Below are 17,497 nucleotides of genomic sequence, written 5' to 3'. Positions count from 1 at the left end.
AGTTCTTACTAGAAATAGGTTACGCTGGTATATAAAAGAAGGGAGTGGTAATGTGTGTGTAGATAGCGAGTAATTGATCTGCGGTCAGAGTATTATTGACGTTCGTTGCTAGAGCGTTTGTTTAGCGCGATTGTTGAAGTTGGGTGTATCGGTTAAGTTATATTCAGAAAGAATAAACCAGTTTTATTAAGTAAAGACTTGTGTCGCTTAAGTTTCGTCGGTACGAAGTTACGGAAAATCAATTAACAACGGAGACGTAACAATATTGTTCACTAAATATCTCATGACTCAGTTTATAATGCTTATGGCAAGGTATTTATTCACTGCGTTAGATGAGTACATCTCATGGGATAATAAATTTACATATTCTTTTGCTACAATAATAATATTCATACGTCACCGCCAGTGAAGCTGGTGTTAGTTTCATAATATATTCATATTTACTCAAAATCAATGTGATCAGCTAGAAGGTGATTTAGTGTTTTAATATAACTAAAAATTCATAGATAAATTAAACGATAGAAGGAATAATAAGTGAACGATAAGCAAGACCATAACAAAACAAAAAAGAATTCGCTATCTCACAAGTACAGAAATCAAATATGTTTAGCATATTATCTCTTTTGAATTTTGGAAGGCTACTCCAGTTGAATACCTCATAGAACTCGTGACTGAAGTGGTTCAATGGTTGAAAGAATCAACAAGGGTTAGTGACTACATCTTTTCAAGTGCAAGTAGATTTCATAACACTTTAAGTACTGGAAGTCATAGTTTTATGTATATTTAGTGTAAAAGTTAAGTATTTCTGAGTAAATAGCAACAATATACTGTTACGACAGCGGAGGTCACGTGACGCTAGTAACACGCCACGCGCTTCTAGAACGTTCATGAAGCGTCGGGAGACTACTAGATATGGGGTAGTCATGTATATATAAGACCGGCCAAGAAGTGACGGGAACAATGTGTAATTGAACTGCGGACAGAGTATTGTTGAGTTGAGCACGTGAGACGTTCCTTGTGAATCATAGCGTTTGTTATAGCGCAACTGTAGAAATTAAGTGTATTGCAAAGTTGTATTCAGAAAGAATAAACCAGTTTTATTTCAGAAAGGACTTGTGTCGCTAAAGTTTCGTTGGAACGAAATTTACGGAAAATTAACTAACGAATGGAGACGTAACAATATGTTAAATAACTTTCGCTAGGTAGTATAAAATGAGAAAAGAAGTAATGAGTGAAAAAACCATATTTAACACAGTTAATCATGATAATAGTGCAAACCTTTTTAAAATGTTCCAGCATTTAATTTGCACAAATATTAGTTATTTTATTGTAGTTCATTTTAATGCATTTTTCAAACCAGTTTCTTTTTTCTTCTGTTAGTCTGTTGTCCTTATAAGGTGATAAAAGAAACTGATAAAAGCCATTGCTCAACTGAATTTAGTGCTCAGTGACATGTGGGAAAGGAGTCAGAAAGAGAGCTGTACATTGCCAGGCGAGTGAAAATGGCCACATCTTCCTCCCAGCATATGCTTGCCACCTCTTACGTCGTCCTCCAACACAAGAATCGTGTCAGTTGCTAGAATGTGGACAGTGGAAAACTTATGAATGGGGTCAGGTACATTACATTTATGAATATTATACATTGTTCTAAATGGTCATTGATGAACTTTTGACTGTAGCCTAGTACAGAGAAGTGTCTGAGTACTGTATGAAATTTTAAACGGTGAGGGAAAAGATTTCTAAGCACTGTACATATTTTTAAAAGGTGAGGATAAAGATTTCTAAGCACTGTACATATTTCTAAATGGTGAGGATAAAGATTTCTAAGCACTTTACATATTTCTAAAAGGTGAGGATAAAGGTTTCTAAGCACTGTACATATTTCTATAAGGTGAGGACAAAGGTTTCTAAGCACTGTACATATTTCTATAAGGTGAGGATAAAGGTTTCTAAGCACTGTACATATTTCTAAAAGGTGAGGGAAAAGGTTTCTAAGCACTGTACATATTTTTAAATGGTGAGGGAAAAGGTTTCTAAGCACTGTACATATTTCTAAATGGTGAGGATAAAGGTTTCTAAGCACTGTACATATTTCTAAATGGTGAGGATAAAGATTTCTAAGCACTGTACATATTTCTAAATGGTGAGGATAAAGATTTCTAAGCACTGTACATATTTCTAAATGGTGAGGATAAAGATTTCTAAGCACTGTACATATTTCTAAATGGTGAGGGTAAAGATTTCTAAGCACTGCACATATTTCTAAATGGTGAGGATAAAGATTTCTAAGCACTGTACATATTTCTAAATGGTGAGGGTAAATGTTTCAAAGTATTGGATAGAGTTATAAATGGTAAGAAAAAATAGTTTCCTAATTCTGCACAGAGCTCTAAGTGGTAAGAAAAAAAAGGTTTCCAAGTACTGTACAAAGTTCCAAATGGTAAGGGAAAATATTTCTGAGAACTGTTAAAAGCTCTAAATGGCCATTGACAAATTACCTCACCAAATCGAAATATAAACTTTCTCAAAACCATAAAAGATAGTTAGTGAAAAACATTTAAGTGTAGCCTGTACTATAGTTTTATAAACTGTATAAAATTCTCTGCCATAGTTCTGATTTCAAGTGCCTGATGCAGGAATTATTTGTTTACTATAAAAAGCTATCTATGGAATTTAGTGTCACAGGTGAGTATGTTAAAATATCTCGTTTGATCAGGTTGAAACCTTGAATCTTTAGTGACACTATTTCTCTGAGACGTGTACTATATTTAGCTAGTAGGGCTAAAATTCCCAAACAATTTTTCTCTCTTTGAGCATCTGACAAATTTTTCTTATTATAGCTTCCTCAGTCTATTTGTAGCATCATAATTGGTTTTATATTTTGATGAATTTGGCATTTGAAGCTGCTGTATAGTTAATTTATGTTATATCAGTGAATATAATGACAGTATCTCTGTTGTATTTGTTTTATGTGTATAGCTTAAGTTTACCACACAGAATTTAAGTTTTTCAAAAATTACTAACTTTTAATCTTTTCAAGATGAAAAATATGAGATTTAAACTCCAGTAATAATTAAATGTTACCTGACATATATGAGAAAACATTTATGTATATCAGTTATAGTATCTCACTATCAAAAGTCAGTGAATTTAAAATAAAAACTAATGAGAAATTGAATCATATACTTATCATGTTTAAAAAATGAGCTATAGAAATGTGGATTTGTTTAATACATGCATGTAAGTTATGTTTTATGTTTAATTACAATTTCAATAGTTTTTGTCTTGTCTCAGAGTAGTCTTATCACTTAAAAATCAATTTAATTAGATAGTGGCTGATATGAAAGTGATTAAAATCATACTTAGTAATTGGACATAACCTTAAAGATAATAAAGTTAAATTAACATTAAAAAATATATCTCAGTTATTGCTGTATACTAGCTACAGAATTCTATTACTTGCATATGATAAAAGTTTTTACAATAGGTATTCCTTTTACACATTTTGCTGTTTGTAAAATTTCCTAGACCTACAGTTCTTCATTAAAGTATATTTCATTGAAGTATTATTATTTTGATAATTGTTTTGATTCTTGTAGAACAGTTAACTTATGATCTGTTCTGACATAAGATCAGAGTATGGTCAGCTGTGACAGATTTCCCTATCTTTATACATACCTGGTCCTCACTGTATATTTTTTGAAGTATTATAAAAGAAAACAAATGTGTTATCAAACAAAACAAAAATGTGTTTTGGAAACTGGAAATATGAAATTCGTGACTGCTGCTATACATACATGTTCACAACCAAAGCAATAACCAGAATAAGCAGTTTTAATCAGTATATGATATTAATAATCTTGACACAGAATAATTTTCAAATTCCATATTTATTTTGTGTGAATTAATCTTTGATATATCTTGGGTTCATTCTATTGTTGAAATATTCACAATGACTACTTACTAATGACTGTTTGAGTCACATTAGTCATATGAACATTTTGGTTTATTATAATACAACAGTGGAATATTTACAGAAAAATAAAGGAAATTTCACTTGTGTTCCATTTGTGATGACTTAACCATAGTTTGCTCATTACTTAGAAGTTACCATTGTATGAAAAGGCTAAATTCATGTACATACATACTTCATTTTCTATAAATTGGAGAAAAATTAGTATCACATGCTGTTAGTATAGAAGGGGTACATATTTTGAAGATTTCAGGCATGTTTTTATTTTTTACTTTAACTCTTCAGCAAACACTGGGATTAATTTTATTGTATTTGTTTGTTTTGAGAACATAGTTGCTACTTTAAATATAAGTCAAGAGATACAGCTTTTGAGTGGATTGTCAATTTTTATTTTTTGCTTAACTTAATTACAACGTTTCGACCACTTATGTGACCATCATCAGGTAACTGTCATCTATTGTGTGAAATAGTAAAGAAATACTGTGCGAGCATTTTGTTCCAATTTAGAAAACATACAGCATGGAAATTGGGTTTAGATTTAAATCGGGTTTTAGTTCCCAAATAATTAATGCTTTTTTTTATTAATGTTGTTCTCACTGCATAATATTTTAAAGTTGTTTATGTTAGTTGGATGTTGATTCGTATTATATATTTTTGATTAATTTTCAAATGTTTATGATGTTTTGGTTACATACCTATGATAAGGTAAGACACCTATTATTGTGTCTGGGTTTGTGTATTTTGTTTCCTTCGTGGAGTTTATGTCATTTTCTCTTTCTTTCTTTTTGTTATTGAGTTTGTTTTTACATTTGGCTGAGTTCCTATATGTTTAGGGAAGTGATATTTATTAATAAATGTATCAGATATTGATTCTAGTTCATGTTGTAAATTACTGCTACTGCATATTTTGAATGTCGTGTTGTAAATGCATGATAACGTGCCAATTTTTTGTTGAGTTGAGTGGACTGAGTCCTACTTTATATAGTTGTTATCATTACCAGGTTTGTGGAATATTTTCTTGTTAAAACTGTTGGAGTTTCTTTCTATTGTTATATTCCTGTAATTTAAAACTTGTTTTCATTCTCTTCTTCATGAGTAAATTTGGTATTAGAGTGAGTGTTGCTTACGTGTTGTAGAAATGACTGTTGATGGTTGTTGTCTTCAAATCCACAAAATACCTTGTTGATGTATCTAAACTAGTGTGTAGGAGGATGTAAAGTTATGTTAGTGGCCTGACTTTCAATTTTGTTGACAAACAAATCACATAATACAGGTGACATCCATCTAAAAGAAATGTATTTAAACACAACTCACAATCAAAACTTGACAATTTCTTCCAAGAAATGTCATGTAGAATTGAAGGTTATCTACTTAAAAAAAAACATAATAATAATAAACAAAATGTCATGAAGCACCAAATATCAGCCCTTAAAAAATTACGAAATAATTTACAAGTTGTCATACTAAAGGCTGACAAAAGGGTAAAACTGTAACTATGGAAATGGAAGATTACCACAACTTATTGAAAAAAAAAACATCTAAAGAATTCAACCAAATTAAAAGAACTATCCAAAAACCTTAAATAATGTTAAGGAAGACAACTGAATAGCCTACTTTTAAAGTTCAAAGAGAACAATGAAATCACAGAAGAAATGTATAACAACTTAAGAGTCACCAATACACTTATCACTTGTTTGTTTGGTGCTTTGAAGATTTACGAAAACCCAATCCACATCCACCCCATCCTTTCAACTTATGGCAGCTATAATCATGAGCTTGCACAATAAATACAAGGTTAAAGGTGTTCTAGAATTCCAAAGCATTCTCAACAACCACAACAATCATCACAAAATGTACAGTTTTGACGTTGTCTCCAAGTATACAACGATACCAAAAGATGAAGCAACAAACCTAGTTTCATAAATGATGTAAATAGATTCTGACAAATTGCTTTACAGCCTGAGCTTGGAAATTTTGAAAGACTTGTTCCACTTTGCACTAAAAATAGGTTTCACCTGTCAAGATAAAAGTTCTGAACAAATAGATGGCCTAAACATGGGCAGCCTTTTGTCACTTGGATTATATTAATTGTTTATCAACAAAATAGAAAGTTAGGCCTTTAACAATATCAACATGTATTTGAAGACAACAACCATCAACAGTCATTTCTACAACACGTAAGCAACATTCACTCTAACATCAAATTCACTCATGAAGAAGTGAATGAAAACCAGGTTTTAAATTACTGGAACATAACAACAGAAGGAAACTCCAATGGTTTGAACATGAACACCTTCCATAAACTTGATATTGATAACAACTATATAAAGTAGGACTCACGTTATCATGCATTTACAACACAGCATTCAAAATATGCAGTAGCAGTAATTTACAACATGAACTAGAATCAATATCTGATACATTTATTAATAAATGTCACTTCCCTAAACATATAGGAACTCAGCCAAATATAAAAACAAACTCAATAACAAAAAGAAAGAAAGAAAACGACATAAACTCCACGAAGGAAACAAAATACACAAACCCAGAGACAATAATAGGTGTCTTACCTTATCATAGGTATGTAACCAAAAACATCATAAACATTTGAAAATTAATCAGAAAAATACAATATAAGCAAAGCTACTTTTATTCAAAAACTGAGCACTAAAATCAAAGGTCATCTTCTTAAGAAAATTTATTCTGACAACTTCAGCAACAAAAGCATCTTAAAGTATCAATGTGATCAAAGCGATAGCACTTACAAAGGCAAAACAGGACACAACATGAACATGAGGATCAAAGAACATAACACTACCCCCATCACACATTCACAAACACAGCACAATGAATCAACATCCAACTAACATTAATAACTTTAATATATTATGCAATGAGAACAACATTGATAAAAGAAATATATAAGAGGCATTAATTAATCATGAACTAAAACCTAATTTATATCAAAACACAGGTGTCATCCTATATGCTCTCTAAATTGGAACAAATTCCTCACACAGTATTTCTTTACTATTTCACATAATAGATGACAGTTACCTGATTATGGCCATACGAGTGGTCAAACATTATAATTATGTTAAACAAAAATCTCTTGATTTTTATTTGAAGTGTGTAGCGGATTTCCTCTCCTCACAACAGTTGCTACTTGTACAGAAATTGGAGCTATGTTTGTGCTCTAAACGTTAAAGTAAAACATTGACACCTACTTTTCTCCAGTATCAATATAAAGTCAATATTTGTTGTGTTTTCATTTGTTGTTTGCTGCTACTGTTCAGTTTTTAAATTCTATTTCCGAATACAATTACTTTCCATACATGAGTGTCAGTGTCATCGAGGATTGTTCTAGATAATAACTGAATCAATTTCATGATTATAAAATTGCAATTGAAACGGCTCATTGAACTCTAAGTACGGGAGGTTAAAAGTATAGTGTATCGCTAATTTTTTTAGCAAGAATTCATATTCTTAAAAACATTAGAGCTGTACATTACCAGCAACACATTTTATTAAATTTTTCTGTATCTGATATATATCCAGATATTTGCTGCTTTAAGGTAACAACAAAAGAAAGCATTAACTTCTACACATTGGAGTGTAAACCTGAGGCATTCACATAACAATTTTTTTTTGTAACAAATGGCCTATATAAATAGATTTCTGACCACTACTATATTCATTGTATCTCAGCCAACTTGAAGAGCTCTGGATTGAGCAAAACACCTCATCAACAATAGATATTGTTACATCTCCCCTGTGTTGATTAACTTTCCGTAACTTCGTTCCGACGAAACTTTAGCGACACAAGTCCTTACTTAATAAAACTGGTTTATTCTTTCCAAATATAACTTTACGATACACTTAATTTCAACAATCGCGCTAAAACAAACGCTATAACAACGAACTTGCTCAATAATACTCTCTGACTGCAGATCAATTACTCACTGTCTACACACACACACTATTGTCCCGTCACGTTGTCACCCTCTTTTATATACCAGACTACCCTATATCTAGTAAATGCTAGAGCATTCGCCAAGGTACAGGATAGTTCTAGAAACATGGCGTCACACTAGTCATGTGACTTTACTGACGCAACAATATGATGAATACATAGTGGTTGAAGTACAATTATTATACGCTCTTTTAATTCTTGAAAATCCCAAAGGGACTAAATTAAAAATGTAGCATTAAAGATAATAATAATAGGCCTAACATAATGTCTTACAACAAGCTTCATCAGCTTATAAAAAGCATTCACACCATAACAATTGTTGTTATAACAAATGGCCTATATAAATAGTGTTCTAACCACTACTGTGTTCATTGTATCCCATCTGCCCTAAAGAGCTCTAGATTGAATGAAACACATCGTCGGTAATGGATGTGATGAACAGAGAGTGGTTGAAATACTATTATTATACACTCTTCTAATTCTTGAAAATCCCTAAGGGGCTAGATTAAGAATTTTGTTTTAAAAAATAATAATAGGCCTACCAAAATGTTGTATGACAAATGTAATTAATTAAGTTCACATACAGCATAGAAATAATGAATGAATGATTTGTATAGCTTCATGATTAAACTAGAATAAGCCCTTGAATATTTTCACATTAATACATCTTAGTGAGTTGATATAGTATATGCATTAAAGTATGTATGTACAAATTTTGTCATTGCCATGCAACAATAAACAGAGAATACGCAAGTCAGAGGTTGTAAAAATATTAAATTGTTGCATATATTTATAATTCAAGCTGTTGACATTTCAAAGTTACTTACATTTATATGAGAGCATTCTCAACTGTATTATTACTTTGATTTATCTTTTATATTATTTTTATCTTCTTTAATTTTGTTATTCTACCCAGATATGTTACAGGAGGCAGGATTAATATTATATGTTCAAAATGTTATGCATTTGAACCAGCTATTTTAAATCTTCCATTGGCCATATCTAATAGTAACAGATTAAAACACTTTTTAGATGTTCTACGGATTCTTGTCTATTCTTGCTATTATCAAGAAGTTTTGTTTTTCAGTTTTAACTTTGATCAAAAAATTCTTCTGATGTACAATAACCTGTGTAAGAAACATTAATTAAAAACGATTTTACTAATTGAGTGCTCTTATCAGGGTGTTGCCAAAAGTGGCTAACTATTAAGTGTATTATATTAAGTGTAAATAATTAATTACCATAGTGTTCAGTCACCTGTGGTCAAGGCATTATGACACGTGATGTCATTTGTCAACTTCCTGATGGTCAGATTGGATACCCTGGAGCTTGCTTGAAAGATACTCAACCAGTTTATCAGAAAGTGTGTTACCTACCATCTTGTGAAAATACGTCTCGCCTTCAACCCAAACCTATTGCTCTTATTAACAATGATGTACAAAGTTTCTTCTGGAGAATTAGTCCTTGGAGTAAGGTAAGAAAATTTAGTCACATGTATCATGCTAACAAAGCTGGAAAGCTGTTTTTTATTTTAATATTTTCACGTGGATTAAAAAATAAAAAGTTAGATATTACTATAAAAACTATTACTTGGACAGACTGGTTACAAGTCTAAAAAAGATCTGGTGTATTTTTGGAAAGGCATTTCAAAATTAAATACAAAACATCAATTCTTTTTGAAATAATACTTTGGAAACTGGCATAAAAGATCTCACTAGTTATTATTGTAAAATTAATTTGCTAAAGTAAGGCAGGAGAAACTACATGTAGCTATTCTTTCTGATACGGTACTTCCCTCCCCTCAGATTACCTTTTCCCCTTTTTGTGCTGCCCTCTATATGCAAACTTTTTTATAATGTATACCACAAGCAAATACCAATATGTCTCTCATGCAAATCATCATGCATCATCTCTCCACCATACTGGGTTATAATGCATGTGACTCCCTCTATGTGCCACTACCGAACCATCACTTCAAAGTTTGGTAGATGGGGGTGTGGGGGGTGTGAGAAGAGGGAAGTACCTATCAGAAATACATTTTTAGTATAGGAAAATTATAATTTCCTATACGGTACTTCCATTTCTCACATGATTAGCTAGAATCCCACATTGAAGAGGAGGAGGGACTGGTGTGAGGGAAGAACAGACATACCCACAAAAGCATCCAAAGGATACTTCTGTAGATGAGAGAAACAGATCAGATGATCTGAGGAGGAGCACTGTACCACTTCTGAACCAGGTATCTCTTTGCCATGAACAGCTAGGAAAAAACACAGCTGAAAAGGAAGGGAGCACATCTGAGTGGGAGAGGATAAGTCAAGAAAGTGATCGCAACTGCATAAATATAGAAACTCAATCCCACAGAAGAAAGTGGATAATGGAGAATGCAGCTTCACCTCAAACCCCAAAATCATGGATGTGAGGAAAATACTGAATCCAGGGCATGATACAGGATTAGCACTGACCCAGGGATCTGGAATTGTGTCATCCGGTATCTGAGGGGAGTCCATTGCAAGTAATCAACTCCTGCAACCATGAGATTGGTACAAAACGTCCAAAGGTCAGTAACATCCCCATTGTAAGAGAGAAAAATGGAGTGCCCAGGATAGAAATGGAAACATCCCATGTATACCCTTGTGAGGGTAGGATGAGGGCACCCAATCAGAGGGGTGAAGGGGTGAACTGCATTTAGACGTCTCACTCCATGGTATGTCACCCCATCTAGAGGATTTTATGCCTTCTACGTTGGCAGAACACCACCACCCTACTCTGAACTGAATGGTTATAGCCATCTATGTCAAACCCATTCAGCAGGATGCCTCCATGGTTAACCACCCCAGTGGCTTGGAACTGGCAAGTAGTAAGGACTCCCAAACTCCACTGGAAGAAAGTGGGGGAAGTGCATTGAAGAGTCCAGAGGAATGGCTACACTCGAGACAGTACAATGGGTGATCACAGGGGTAAAGTAAGGGAATGGAGTAACACGTTAATGTCCCAATCCAGAAGTACCAGATGCCTAGGCAGCCAACAAATCCAGAAACAATGGATCAAAATGGCAAGGACAGGGGAAAGAAAGACCCTGTGGCAATGGGAAAATGGAAAGTGTGGGATAGGGCTGCCTGATAACCCAGTATCAAGGAGACAGAAGACTCCTTCTCAAAAAGCCACATAAGAAACTTGGAGATACCAGCAACCATAGAACTAGAAGCTGAAATACCCTGGGCTAGAGCCTAGGTGCAAAAATTACTCCATTTCTGCTGATACACAACCATGGAGTAGGATGAATGTAGATGTCATCCGACGTGAGAAACCATAGAACAGAGCTAGAGAGAGGAAGGTTTAGGCCCAACTGAACTGGGTTTGATGAAAACACACAGATAAACAAGGTACTGGGTAGGATGAAGGAAGGACTTCTCCAATTTAGTCAACCAGCCCACACGAGCAGCTTTGAGAAGGAGCTGGCAATAATGACAGGCCAACTCCCGTTCAAAATGAGCAAGAAGAAACCAGTCGTCCATGTAAAAGTGAAAGTGCAACCCCACCCAACAGAAAATGTACAGTGCCTATGCCAGCCCAAAGGGTAGGATGCAAAATTAGCACACCAACCCACAATGGACAAACTGAAGATAAGGACGAGAATGCTCCAATATGGGAATATGCAGATAAGCATTGGAGACAGCCATCTTGGTCATCCAAAGACACAGAGAAAATGCCTACTGAAGAGTAAGGTAGTATTTCATGTGAAGCATGGGACATGAGAATATCGATTGAGATAGTACAGGTTGTTTACTGGCCTCCAGTCCCCAGTCTTTTTGGGAACTATAAACAGGTATGAGTAAAACCCCCATGAACCAGTTTGATAGTAGTGCCCTCCTATTGGTAGAGAGATGATGCATGATAATTTGCAATGTTGATTCCAATAGGGGGGGGGGGCAGAAGGCTTGTGGCATGCATTATAAAAAAGTTTGCATATAGAGGTCAGCACAAAAAGGAAGAAGCTAATATTGTGCCTGGAGGGAAGTACCTATCGGAAATACATTTTCAATATAGGAAAATTATAACTTCAACAGGTCTATAGAATAGAGATTTTAAAATAGATTGTTTGTGATTCTTTGAAGTTTTTGCTGAATAAAGGAATTATTAATGTAAATATCTTATCCATTCATATATATAGCAGGAGAGCTTAACTTCTGTTAATTCTAAGCTAGAATTTTTCCTGTTGTATGGCATATGTGCTGAATGAGAAAAAGTTAAGAGTTATTATTTTTGTAAAAATGAAACCTTTACTATCAATGTCTGATGAATATCATAAATATAATTTCAAATGAATTGAAAAAATAGTTATAAGAATTGACCTCATAGTTTAATTTGCAGCAGAGCCAATTATTTTTTATAAAACACGTGCTACAGAAATAGAAGAGAAAAGGTTTGTCAATACTGTAGCTTTTCCTCTTAAATCACAAGTGTTTGTATATACTAGTAAAACAATGGGCCTATGGCCCACATTTACAGGGCTGCTATAATGCAAATTTAATGCTTGAACAACTATTTTGCACGTTTTTCAGTTTAATGACCATTGCCGTTATAATGCATATTTAATTTTTTAATCAAGTTATGAATGGTAATTAGTAGGCCTACTTATTTACATACTCTAATGTAAATCAATACCAAATTAGGGCCTCGCTTTCAGAGAATCCCCATAAAAGTGTTTTCACAAAATACTCTGGTTCCCTAAGGGGTTGGGTGAAACATTTTACCTTTGTGCAAACCTCAGGGCCAAGATGATTAATTTGGTACCACTTAGAAGTTGTTGAGTCCAACAGTTTAAAAGAAGGGGTTTGGAGTAAATCCACGGGTTCCCCAATGGGTAGGGTGAAAAAATTTTCCTTTGTGCAAACCTCGGGACCGAGAATATCCATTTGGTACAACCAGTGGTTTAGAAGGAGTTACATTAAATCACTAAACAATAACTCTTACACTAAAAGTATTTGTATATCCAACATCTTCACTAATTGTTTAGGTAATATCTAGAGATCATGGCTCCACCTGTGTGAAATAAGAATGCTTAGTCTCACAGTAGTGCAGTCATTTTAGATAAATGTAAGGTTTAGTTTTAAATAGAAACCTTTCATTTTAATTAGTTTGATTCCTAATCTCATCCAAAAATGGCCTAGTCTTGATTCTGTAAAGAAACGACAGTCCATTGTAAGAGAGTATACGCACTATGTTTTATTTTATGTTCAAATAAAGAATGTGTTCAGTCCGTTAATACCTTAGCTTAAACTCAGCCAGTATAAGTTCAGCACAGTTCTGCAATACCATATCTTGTTCAAATCTACATTCATTTCACCTGTATATACCACATTAGGTATTTTAAGAAAGTGCTTCAGGATAAGTTTATATTATTTATTTTTTAAATATTACAGGCTTACATTTCTTCTAAATATGAAATAAGGTTAGGAAGTTAGTCCTTTTTTCTATTTGAAGCTAGACATTTCTAGAAATTTGTATTGTTGTTTAGGTAGATTTCTGGAACTTTCTTCAAAGTGCTGGAAACAATTTGAGCCATATAAAATATGAGTTAAGCTATAATCAGTCATAGCATATGTTTGTGAATCCATTAGTCAATGAATGAGTAATCATTGCATGATTTTAATGGTTTGTTTTGCTGTCAACTAATTAGTTAGTCTACGGTTGTGAATAATAAGTTTATGTTTTGACCAAAAAAATAAAATAAAAGATTAGCAATTAAGTGGAATTTCTGTTAGAAACAAGTCATTTGTGAAGTTAAGCCTATTGGGGAACATTGATTATGCTATCTGTGGAATTTCAAATTGAAGAAATAAAACATTTTGTTGTTTTTAAGAGCCCAGGTAATAATAGAAATCATTACAACAGTTGGAATTGCTTAAAATAATTGGTATGTATAAGTATATGAATGTACCATGCATCTCTGTCTTCTTGTATCATTATAGTATTTGTTCTGAATTTATACTTTATTCTGTATGTGTGTAGGTTTCACATATTACATGGTTAAGTAAGCAATTTATTTCATCTTGATCAAGCTGCTTTTGTTCCTTTATTATTCTCACAGAGATAAACCTGTTCTGCCAGTGAGAGGTATTGCTGCAATACTGCACCTTATGCAAAGATATTGAAAATGTTAGTATAAGAGATACCTTGAGACTATGACCTCACCTATGTTTGAACAAAAATGAACAGTAATATGATAGTGCTAGTCACTCTGGGCATTTCCTGTGAAGTAAAGAGTATTAGGTTTGGCCAGTCTGTAACATGATTTTGAAGAATAAAGAATAAGAAGTTTGAAAAGAGAATCCAATAAAAGTGACTATCCTCTGTCAGTAAAACAAGTACACACTCTGTGTTTGTATTATGTGTGATGCTAATAAAGATTGTCACACTAGGTGAAGAGTATACCTGGTGCATAAGTGGTGTGGTCTCCCACATATGATCTTCTACTCCAAAGATCTCTTTAGGAGTGTCCTTCAGATGCTTTTTTCTCTTTCCCTCACACCAGTCCCTCCACCTAGTCAATGTGGGATTCTAGCTACTTATGTGAGAGGAGGTAATGTACTATATCGGAAGTTATAATTTTCCTATACTGAAAATGTATTTCCAATAGGTACTCACCTCACACTTCCCACCTTTTCTCCCCACTGAAAACCATTGCTTCCATTTTTGCTGAAACTCAAAGTGATAGTTTGGTAGAATTGAATATTATTTCAGTTAAAACAACAGTATAAGATGCATGAAAATGAAGGCTTTGATTATAGTAGAGGGGTGGAAAGTAATACCTTTTTGGTGAAACTATGTGAATTGCACCAAAATTTGTACTAAAGTTATAACTGGAAGAAGGTCCCTAAGAAAAGACAGTGTAAACTTCTGTGGGTTTTAATGGTCTAAAATAATGGTTGACATTGTCTAACCCAAGTCATCTTGTGATGATCTATTTTTGCAGCCTCAACCTCATTCCTTTGCTACTGGAACAAGGTGCTGTTTTCATAACAACCAAACAGTAGTGGATGGAACTTATCTGGGTCAAAGGGTAAGGCAGCACAAGAGGCAGCATGGTTGGTAAAATATGTGCCAAAACCTGGAGACCAAGAAGTTCTGGGCACTAAGAATACCTGTTGTACAGGTGATTAGAGCATGAGCACATGTGAACCCTGTTGAAATGTCACTGGCCAGGGTAATTCATTGATCACTCAACCTCTAAAGATCATTTTTGAGAAGAATAATGGCTGTAATTGTGCACCTATGAATCATTTTTCAACCTACACACCAAGCTGACCTTCTAAACAACTGGAATTTCATTTTAAATCTAGACTAGTTTAATATTGAATCCTTGGCCATTTTGTAGTGTTTCATTATTTGGTGTGTTAAAGCCTCTGAGTGTTAGGAAGGAAGTGGAAGGAAGAAGTTATGATGAAAAATAGTACAACCAGTAGTTTCTGTTTTTTGAGGAGCTAGACTTCCCTACTGATCCAAAAATGCCCTGAGTCAGACTGACTCTCCAACCAGTAGAATCCGTGGATAAAGTTGTGTGGCACATTCAGGACCTTGCTGATTGCCAAGTCAGTTATCGGGCTGGATTTGAATTCTCTGGGAGCCAAGCAGGCCCAATTGGAGAGGTTCACTTCTCAAAAGTCCCAGCCCTTGTCAGACAGAGTGGTAAACCCCATAAAGGATCATTCAAGCACTACTTCTCTGACAGTAAAGTCAAGTTTACCAGTGGCTCAGCCACAACATCAGTAATTAAGAACCATGAGGCAAAAGCTCTAGATGTATGCCAACTTCTGCTAGGACCACTACATCTTAAAGCCAAGGAAGATCTCCTGAAGTTAATATCACCTTAAAGAGCAGCCGAACAATAGGAATATAAGAAGAAACCAGATGAAGCTCAACTGGCATTAAAATCTTTGCAGTGATGACTATGGTAACCAATGCCATCGCTAAGGGCCAAGACTACTTCAGTACCTATAACATTCACAATGGCTTTCCCAATGGATGAAGGAGCCTTGATCTCAGTGGTCTACCAGACCATGGCCAAGATGAAGAAGGAGGCCTCTATCTCCTTAGAAACCAGCTGCCACAACCAAAAATGTCCCCAAAATCAAACCAGCAGCAGTTGAGGATGATATTTCTAACTGTATCCCCAACTACCATCAATGACCATCCTATACTCATCAGATCCTTCTTCTCAAATGAAAATAACAGGAGATGACCACAGGTTGGACAAAGGCAAGGGTTTTGTGTATTAAGAGGAAAGGAAGATCTACTATACACCTCTATGAAGAAGTACATTACTTGTGAGCCAAGCCTAAAAGACACAAGAAGAGCCCTGACTAAAGCCCAGGGTTTTAATGGTTTCAAATTTTATATATTTTTAATCTTATAATTTTCCAAGAAGGATTTATTTTGTATTTTGATTATTTAGTATGTTTTATTAAAAATTATTTTTGTACATGTTTCTACAATTTGTAAAGGATTTTGGTTTAATATGGTTATGTAAGGTATTATTTTATGTTGTGTTCAATGTTAAAGGGTTTTGTATTTTTCAATTATGTTGAGATTCTACTTTTCTTTATATTCTGGAGGTTTTCCATTATTGAAACTCTCATTGTTAAATGTTTTCTGGTCGTATATGTGCATATATGAGGTCGTCAAGAACTTAATGTTGTTTTTTTTAGGTGAAAAAAACCTGAACAACTTATATATATCAAAACAAAACATTTATTAAATGAAATAGTCTCCATTCTTATTTATGATGCTTTTCCATTTTACAATCAAGTTTTTAATGCCCTGATTAAAAGAATCACTTGGCTTTGAAACAAAAAATATGTCGATGCCCCCTTTAACACCTTCCACATCTGCATACGTTTTCCTAATAAGATGGTGTTGCAGTGAACGAAAAAGATGGTAATCTGATGGTGACATATCTGGAGAACTTCCCAACCCAACTCCATAATCTTGTGTTGTGTCAAATATGCCACACGTGGATGTGCATTGTCATGGAGAAGAACAACACCTTTCCGATTGACAAGTGAAGGACGTTTCTGATGAAGGGCTTGATTTTAAATGTTCCAGTTGCTGACAATAGATCTCTGCATTGACAGTTCACTGTTGATTGAGGAATTTGAAATAAATTATTACTTTGATGTCCCACCAAATGCAAAGCATCACTTTTTGTGGATGAAGTCCAAGTTTTGGGGCCAGAAGTGGTTGTTGTCTAGTACTGAGCCATTGTTTTTGGCATTTAATATTTGCATAGAGAATCCATTCTTCATCACCACTGACAATTCTGTCCAAAAATGGTTCACCCGCATATGCGCCAGAAGAGACGAAGCAACATTCACACGTTGAAAATTATGATATTGGAGAGTTTATGAGGCACTCAAACACCTTCTTTATGGAGTTTTCCCATATTCCTTTGATGTTTACATATTGTTTCATGAAAAGCATGCAATTTCAAGACCATTTCACGAGTGTGTTGTCTTGGGTTAGACTCAACAAGCGTCTTCAGAGCATCA

General features: G+C 34.1%; 1 pseudogene; it reads left to right on the top strand.

Moving 5' to 3' along the window:
- The window catches only part of LOC106468834, a 90,523-nt pseudogene that overhangs the window by 70,909 nt on the left and 2,117 nt on the right, over positions 1-17,497 (top strand).

This window comes from Limulus polyphemus, unplaced genomic scaffold (assembly GCF_000517525.1).
Source record: "Limulus polyphemus unplaced genomic scaffold, Limulus_polyphemus-2.1.2 Scaffold3182, whole genome shotgun sequence".
Lineage (NCBI taxonomy): Eukaryota > Metazoa > Arthropoda > Merostomata > Xiphosura > Limulidae > Limulus > Limulus polyphemus.
This window is presented reverse-complemented; position numbering and strand designations above follow the sequence as displayed.